This window comes from Ambystoma mexicanum, chromosome 4p (assembly GCF_040938575.1).
Source record: "Ambystoma mexicanum isolate Mex_15411 chromosome 4p, UKY_AmexF1_1, whole genome shotgun sequence".
Classification (NCBI taxonomy): domain Eukaryota; kingdom Metazoa; phylum Chordata; class Amphibia; order Caudata; family Ambystomatidae; genus Ambystoma; species Ambystoma mexicanum.
The window spans coordinates 444711864-444719760 of record NC_090927.1 but is presented as its reverse complement, the minus strand read 5'-3'; the positions used below and the strand labels follow the sequence as shown (position 1 = coordinate 444719760).

The 7897-nt window shown below is 43.3% G+C and overlaps 1 long non-coding RNA gene across 1 annotated transcript in view; it reads left to right on the top strand.

The window, feature by feature from the left end:
- The first annotated feature begins 716 nt into the window (after positions 1-716).
- LOC138453273 (uncharacterized) overlaps positions 717-7897 on the top strand; it is a 169232-nt gene continuing 162051 nt past the window's right edge. The window contains exon 1 of the long non-coding RNA XR_011260388.1: positions 717-818. This is a non-coding gene — a long non-coding RNA (uncharacterized lncRNA). The remainder of the gene's footprint in view (positions 819-7897) is intronic.

Below are 7897 nucleotides of genomic sequence, written 5' to 3'. Positions count from 1 at the left end.
TTTATTTCATGGCTGTTATATTGTTGCAAGTTGATTGCCGTTCCGCTATTTTGAAGTGCGCACGGTGAACAGAGCCGTTCATGCTCCTCATGTTGCAAGTACATTTTCTGAAGTGAATTGTTTCATTGTTGAAGCGCGTTTAAGCACGCATTTCGCCAGCAGTCTCACTCATGCTGCAGGCATTCTTACTGTTACTGCACTTATATTCTGTCCTCATTACCCGTGGGGCACCACAGGGTTATGTCAGGGTGTCACCATTCCCCAATTCATTCACTGCGTAGCTTGCTGTGGTTTTAGTTGTGTTTCCTCATTTTCACAACATAACTTTTGTAATTGATCCCACACCTCCTAAGTCAGAATATATTCTGCAATTACCCTAACCATTAGATTTGGGGTTATCTTTTGGGGAATTTCCTCTTCATACATTTTCTGTGGTATTCCCTGTTAGCGCCAGTCATTGGATGCCCTCCTGCAATACCTAGAACAACCTTGAGTAGCTCTCTCGCTCCTTGCCCCTCCAAAACTTGCCAGGAATTCCACTCTGCAGAACAAGAGCCCCTGCACAGATGCAGGATGGAGAGCTCGCCCAAAAAATAAATAAGGTAAAGATGATTAAGTAAAAGAGAGTGCTTGCATTCTAACGGTAGTACGAAATTCTTGTTGAATGCTAGGTTAGAGTACTTCCAAAACCTAAGGAATCTTTTGTGTTTTTATATAGGGAGTCCTTATTAGAGGAAGTTGAAGAAAGAGTAGCAAACATCACCAATTGAAGAGCTGTGCCACGTAGTTCCAATTGTGAGTGTCCGCGCAGAGTCAAGGTAAGCGTTACAGGATGAAAGGCTGAGTGGGCCTTGCTGGCATTTGAACCTATGGCTTGTAGAGCATACACAGAATGCAACAGCAAGGGCTCAACCCGCTGAGCTATTTTATCAGCTAACCAGCAAAGGCATGTTTTCTTACTGTGACATGGATCTTCTTTTAACTGGCATTAAGGCAAAGCCAACAAGAGCGTGTTCTTACTTGGGGATACAACATATATTGGCAGAGCCATCATGAACATGTTTTGTTATATTATCACTGGCATCATGGGCAAAGCAAATATGTGTATTTTCTGATGTGGGAATACTGGCATATATAGAAGCACCAGAACGGATATGTTTGGGCACAATCAGTAGGAAAAGGTTATTTACACTTGCGGTACACTTGCGGGGTACTGGCATACAGTGGGCAAAGGCATTATGGAAAGGAGAGAGCTGCAGACGCAGGTCTGCCTGCCACTCAGGAATGCTGCTGAATACCACGCAGAGGAAAGACGCCCTATGGCAAAAATATCAGAGAAGCTGTTGCAACCTCTGGAAGATGAGAAGGAGGTGCTGGCGGTTTAATCACATAGAAGGGAACCGCTGTGAGAACCACGCACTGAAGACGCAAGTACGGGGGCAAGAGTGCGCTTGTCTGGCCGCACACCAAGCCAATTCAACAGAGCCAAAAAAGAAGAAACAACGATGAAGGCAACTGGTAAATCCAGGGAAAGTGAAAGGGTCACTGGTTGCCGGTGTAACGATACCATTACTTACAGGCAAACCGAAAGGAAAGCAACGAGAACCAAGGGAAGCCGGTAGCTATTCAAAGGTGTATGAAATATTGTATACACTGTTAAAAGGAAAAGCAATATATGAACTGTGAAGTGATGAAAGAAGAAGTTAAAGAAAAGCAATAACATATTCAAGTGTGAATTGTAAACTCTGGACAAAGGGCGGAAAGGAAAGGTCCTGAGAAGAAAGGTGTCTTTGAAACTGGAAGTAAAGAGAAACATTGGGGAAGGGAGCAAGTCCAGCAAACTACGTTAACCCAGGAAAGAAGGTTCTTACTAGAGTTGTGAACTTTGTCCATGAAGAAAACCTTTTGTTGGATTTTGAACGTTTGTGTTAAACTTCAACCGCTTTTGAATACTTTAAAAAGACACAGAATATTACCCCTTTCACTTTACAGTTGTTTAGAGTGTGAGGGCCAGAACAGGATTACGGACACATGACTTTCTTTATTTGGACATCATGACATTGACAGACTCATTAGGTTTTGTTTGAGGTAGGGGAATTCCTCCTAGATTAGGGATAGTGGGGCATTTTCCAACCCTTTATCATTTAAGTTTTTACTCATAAACATGTCTCCTCTTTGTCCGTGTCTCATAAACATGTCTCCTCTTTGTCCGTGTCTTGTTCCTGGCTCCTCACAGAGGGCAAGATACATTTTTAATCATTTTAGCCACCTTATAATTATCTGTTTCACAGAGAGACATTAAATTGGCCTCATGAATCATTTTAATACGACACAGTACATCGGATTCATTAGTCATTGTATCCCCTCAGAAAGAATTTGCACATTTGGCGCCCTGGTTGTATGAGAGGACATTGTGTGGTAGCACAATTTAGTAAGTCTGAAATATCCAAGCAGAACACGACAAATGCCCATCAGTAATACTTTGCTAGGAGAGATATTGACCACCAGAAATACAGTGTTATGTCTAAATACACAGTAATCCATTGTGGAAGATTTTACATCAAAAAGTTAAAAAAAGGGAATTGGTGAAAAAGGCCTTCCTGGCAGAGACGTGCTGTGCATAGATTCTGTCATTTATTAGAAATCACTGCCTCTTGCTCACTGTCAGGATTAAAAAACACCTGTAAGACTGCACATTTTGCTCACGGCCATGTTAAGATAGAAAGCCATTACGAAGTACTAAGAAATCTGTGTGCGCTCGAATGTCATGAACACGGTGGGAGTAACTTTTCAACTACCGCTCTGTGCCACTAATTTGCATTTTTTCCACAGAGATAGTGCCGTAGGCCGGTATTTTGAATCGAACTGTATTTGTATCTAGCTACTGTTCTGGGCTACTACTTTGCATCTTATTCCACAGGAATAGTGCCATAGGCCTGTATTTTGGGTCTGGCTGCATTTTTGAATCTAGCTACTTTTTTGTGCCACTACCTTGCACCCTTTTTTGTGCCATTACCCAGCATCTTTTCTGACAGGGATAGTGTTGTAGGCTTGAAATTCAAAGCCTAAAAGGGACTCTCTAGTATGTATAGCACTCCATCTCAATGGAACATAGCCGTATCCTGCCTGGGGCACGGCCCCTTACCCGCATACATCTCCAGTAATTTACTACTCGAATTCATAACGCACATCCCCTTACAATACTTAAAAGTGAAATGTATAGAATTTCTGTAGGCAGACAGAAATGCCTGCTTTGGAATATAAATGGATGGCATACCAAAGGGAGCATTTAGGCTGTGTACCACTACATGCCAGAACTTCACAACAGAAAACGAATTTAACATCAAGGCGAACAATCCTATTAAATGTGTAATCACTAAAGGTAGTGTCTATCACAATACGTAATAGAAATTAGGGGCCACCATGTTTTGACTTGCCCAGAAATGGCAAAAACCTGTAAAATTGTTAAATTTCATCAAACAATGTCCATCTTGGTCTTTAAATCGTTCATACCGACTTGCATAAACTGAAAAATATGTTTTGATATTTTGCCATATGTTAGTAAACAGTTAGCTAAAAACAATTAGCATCACTTCATCAAGAGCAGTTTTCCCTACACCTTTCCTAATCATTCCTAAGAAACCACACCTCTTTGCCAAGTCATGGGTGGAGTAAAAGAGCTATCAGAATTGCATACACACTCATGGAATATGTGGAGATGAAGATTAAGGAACCAACTTGACCTGGGAAGCTGAGACCTTTTGAAAAGACTGACCCCATGCATGTAGGAGATCAGCCCATAGAAGGAAGACTGTGTTTGGAAATGGGTTTGCAAATAGACTCTTGAAATTACAGTTTGCTGAAGGAATGATTCCCAGACTGACTTTCCAGCTGGTGCCTGAAAAGAAGATGCTACATTCTAAAGGTAAACAAGAACTCCAATTTTTTTTTTTTTATTTTTTATTTGTGTTTATCAAATTTCTTTGATTTTACAAAGTGATGCGAAGATGAGTGTTTGAGGTGAGTGAGTAAATCTTTGCGCCTGAATGCTGAGTGGTTGTCGTTCTGTAGGTGAGTCAGTTTGTCATTCTAGTGTTGTATATAGTTATTTGCCCGCCTGGCCTTCTGGAGGGTTTTCTTCTCTGAGACAATCTGCAAGGGCTGCTTCTAAAATCTTAGCTGCCGTGACTGTCCAAGTGGTTTTCTTCCCGCTTATGAGTCGATTCCACCAGGTTTCTTCTTCGCGTAGATCGAAAGGCTTTAGTAGCGGGATTAGAAAAGCTTTCCACAGAGCAAAGGTTTTCGTGCAGTTTGTTAGAAGATGGCGTACTGTTTCAATTTGTGTGGAGTCATTGCACAATCTGCAGGTGTTGGAGTTGGATAGACCTCTTAATGCTCTGATTTCATTGGTTGGCAGGAGGTTTAATCTTGCCCTTATGAAGGTTTGCCTTAGGGTTTTGTCTGGGAATCTTATGATGACTGAGGCATTGTCGTTCAGTTTTTTGTTTTGCTGTGGCAAATGGGCAAGGAGTTTATTGGACTCTGCTTTGTCTTGCGTGAGTATCCAATCACTTAGATCCATCTTTTTCTTGTCTTTATTAGGGTTGAGGAGTAGGTCTTCTTTGGTGCAGCCAATTTCTTCCAGGGTGTTTTCTTTTTCTGCTGCCCAGGCTGATAGTAATTTGCATTGGCCTTTTTGGATTTCTTGTTCAATCAGTTTGTATTGTATGGGGGCTTCCGGCATGATTACTTTCCTGTATAGCGACATTTCGTTCGCATCCACTGTCGCTTTCAATGAGGATAGTCCTAGTTCTCTTCTGATTGCCGCAATCGCTGTTGATTTAGGCAGTTGCATCACTTAGAAGTGGCCCTCCAGTTTGTCCCAGATGCCTTGTGGGATTGTGAGGAAAGCTTTATTAGGGAAAATTCTCTCTTTAGGCTGAATTTCCTAACCTAGTGAGTCCCCCAGCAGCTTTGCTGGATTTCTGGAGCTTGTTTTTTTTCTCCTGCCAAGAGTGAGACTCTTTTTCTCCCACTCTTGGACATGTTTAGGGTGTTCCTTTGACTGTTAATGTGTTTTATGGGCTATGGGGTCCTTTACTCCATAGGGTCTCATGTGTTTTTACTATGTGTGTTACACAGCACCCTCCTTGCAGTAACACAGGGGTGTCATAGTGACACCCCACCATAGACTCCATACCCAGGGACTGACTACTGTCTCCCAGGGCATGTAAAGTCACCATTGGCTTTACTAGTCCCTAATTATTAACAGAAACCAGTACAAACCATCATATTGTGGACGTACTGGTCGGGGCAATTCGATTGCCCCGGGGTCTGTTAGTCGAGGGGGCACGTCTCCGTCCCCCCTGATCGAGTTTTGGCTGGTGGCAGTGGAAACTACTTTTTATATTCTACCGCAAATATTTCCCTATGGGATTTTCCCATTGTTCGAGGCTACCAACTTTAATTATTTAATTCTCATAGCCTCGAACATACCGCTGGTTTATTCAATTAACATTAATTCGCCGGTTGGTATTTTTCTGCCAGGACTCGATTCTAAAATGGCGTTTGTGTTCTCTTCTGTGACTCCAACCCAAGTCGAGCCCTTTGTTCCACTTTTTGGCAGGCCTCTCCACAGAAGCCTCCAAAAGTGGTGCCACTCTGTCTGGGTACCACAGGAGGTATGGGAGGGGGTTTAGGCACCCTGGACTAAGTTACCTTGGTAACTCAAGTCGCACTCTTGTGTGATTGGCCCAAGTGGTGAGCCGGCCGGCTCACCACTTAGCATGTTTGATTGACAGCTAGGCTGAGTGAATGGGGGTATGCTGCATAAAAGCAGGGCTTTGGGGACTGGAACTTCAGAAGCCACCACAGGACCTGAGAATCCGACGAGGGAGAAGCTGAGCCGACCTACCTCGACGACACCACCGGTGGAGCCCTGCGGAACCGACTCGCCACTTCCCGACGACAGAGAAGATCTCCCGGCTGGAGAGGCTTCTTCCCCTGACTGGTGGGCACAACCAGTTTACCTTCTTTCTTCGCACCCCAGACCGGTTTGTGGTCGAACTTCCTGTGCCAAGCACCCCGGTGACCGTATAGCCACTCACCACTCGGACCACAAAGGACCGCTCCTTGTACCTGAGAAACTCTGCGGCTGTTTTCTTCCCTGGCAGTGCAACGGACTCCTGTCTTCCTCCACAACGATATCCTCTCTTCCCCTGGACGAAGCACCGACTTGCATCCGCTGCCAGGAACAACTGCCCCCGCTGGAGTGTTCTCACCACTTTAATGTACCGTGTCCGCCAGGCCTCCCTTTCTAAAGATTGCTACAAGGTAATAATAACCCCTTAACCTTCTGGACTGGGCTGGCCGCCTTGACCCTCTAACTGGTCCTTTTCTTTGGTCCAAATCCTTTTTGAACCGTTACAAGACTTTTGTGCACTGCAACCATGTGACCTTGGACACATTTCGTTTTGATCCTCTTAAAGAGGATCCGGCCTACTGACTCTGAATTCACGGTGTTACTTTGCCTTCCTCTCTTGTGTGTTCGTGAAAAAGTGTTGGGATCTGTTTCAATTTATTCTCTGCTTTTCTCTCCCTTTTAAAAAAACGAACTATTAGAGTGCCATCTACGTTAGGCACTCACCGCTGTCTGAAAATAAGTGGGGCTTTACTTAAGACTTGTCTAATATTCTTCTAAGGGAGTGTATATCTTTTAGTGACCGTGTTTTTGAATTGTTTACTATTAGTGCCTGTGTGTTTTTCTAGATGTGGTTTTAAATAAATAATTATCTCTCTTTTACACCAAGCTCTGGTCAGTGTTTACTTGTTCTACTATGTTCTTTTGACCTATTGTGAATACTCTGTATACTGCCTAACTCTCCTTGAGGGAAGTCTGACTGCTCAGCCACAGCTACCAAGTGAATCTGTGTGGTACAGACTGCTACCAAGTGGGTTTACTGCCAAACACCTGTAGTCTTAAATCTTTTGCAGTGGTCCCAGAGGGAACTGCACAGGTTTCTGCCTAACACTGGTGTACAGCGGTGGGATTTGTATTGAGTATACACTTTAGAGTGCTTGTTGAACACTTTAGGACAACTAACCACAGAGCTTAGCACTAAAAAGCTGATTTTCTAACTATGTCTGCTATGGAGAGTTATACCCTAGAATCATTGTCTGCCAAAACTGCTGATTGCTTAAAAGTATTGTGTAGACATAAGAATCTCTCTGAGAAAGGCAAGAAAATGGAACTTATAGAAAGATTGTTAGAAAACCAAGGTCTGGGAGGTACAGAGGAATCTACCCCCCCAGCAAATGTAGATAACAGTGATGGTATTGATCTGAATCAAAGTCTTGATAATGAGTCAGAAGAGGAAAGTGAACCTAATGAAGTTAGCCACTCTGAGCCTCTGTCTGCCTTAGCTACTGTACCTAGTGGGCCTATAGCAGGTCCTACATGTAACCCTGCTTATTTTGAACTTGAAAACATGAAGCTTGAATTAGAGTACACACGTTGTATTGCTCAATCTGAAAGAAAAAAAGAGCTAGAGTTCAGAAGAATGAATGCCCAGGCTGAGCAGAAGCAAGCTGAGTTAAGACTCAGAGAAATAGAGCTTAATCATGAACTAGAAATGAAAAAGTTGTCTTTGGAAAATGCTTCTCTCTCCTCTGGTTCTTCTAGGAGTTCCAGTCCCAAAAGATCCCGGATGCCTAAGGAATTAGTGGGTATGTATGAACCTAGAATGGATGTGTTGGATTGGTTAAAAATGTTTGAGTATAATCATGGGCTCCAGGACATCACAGGGAATGAGTTACTTCCCTGGTTGTTCTCTAGGCTTCCCCCTGTTGCAACTGATGTGGTAATGGAGTTGGGGGAGGTGGATAAGAAGGATTATGA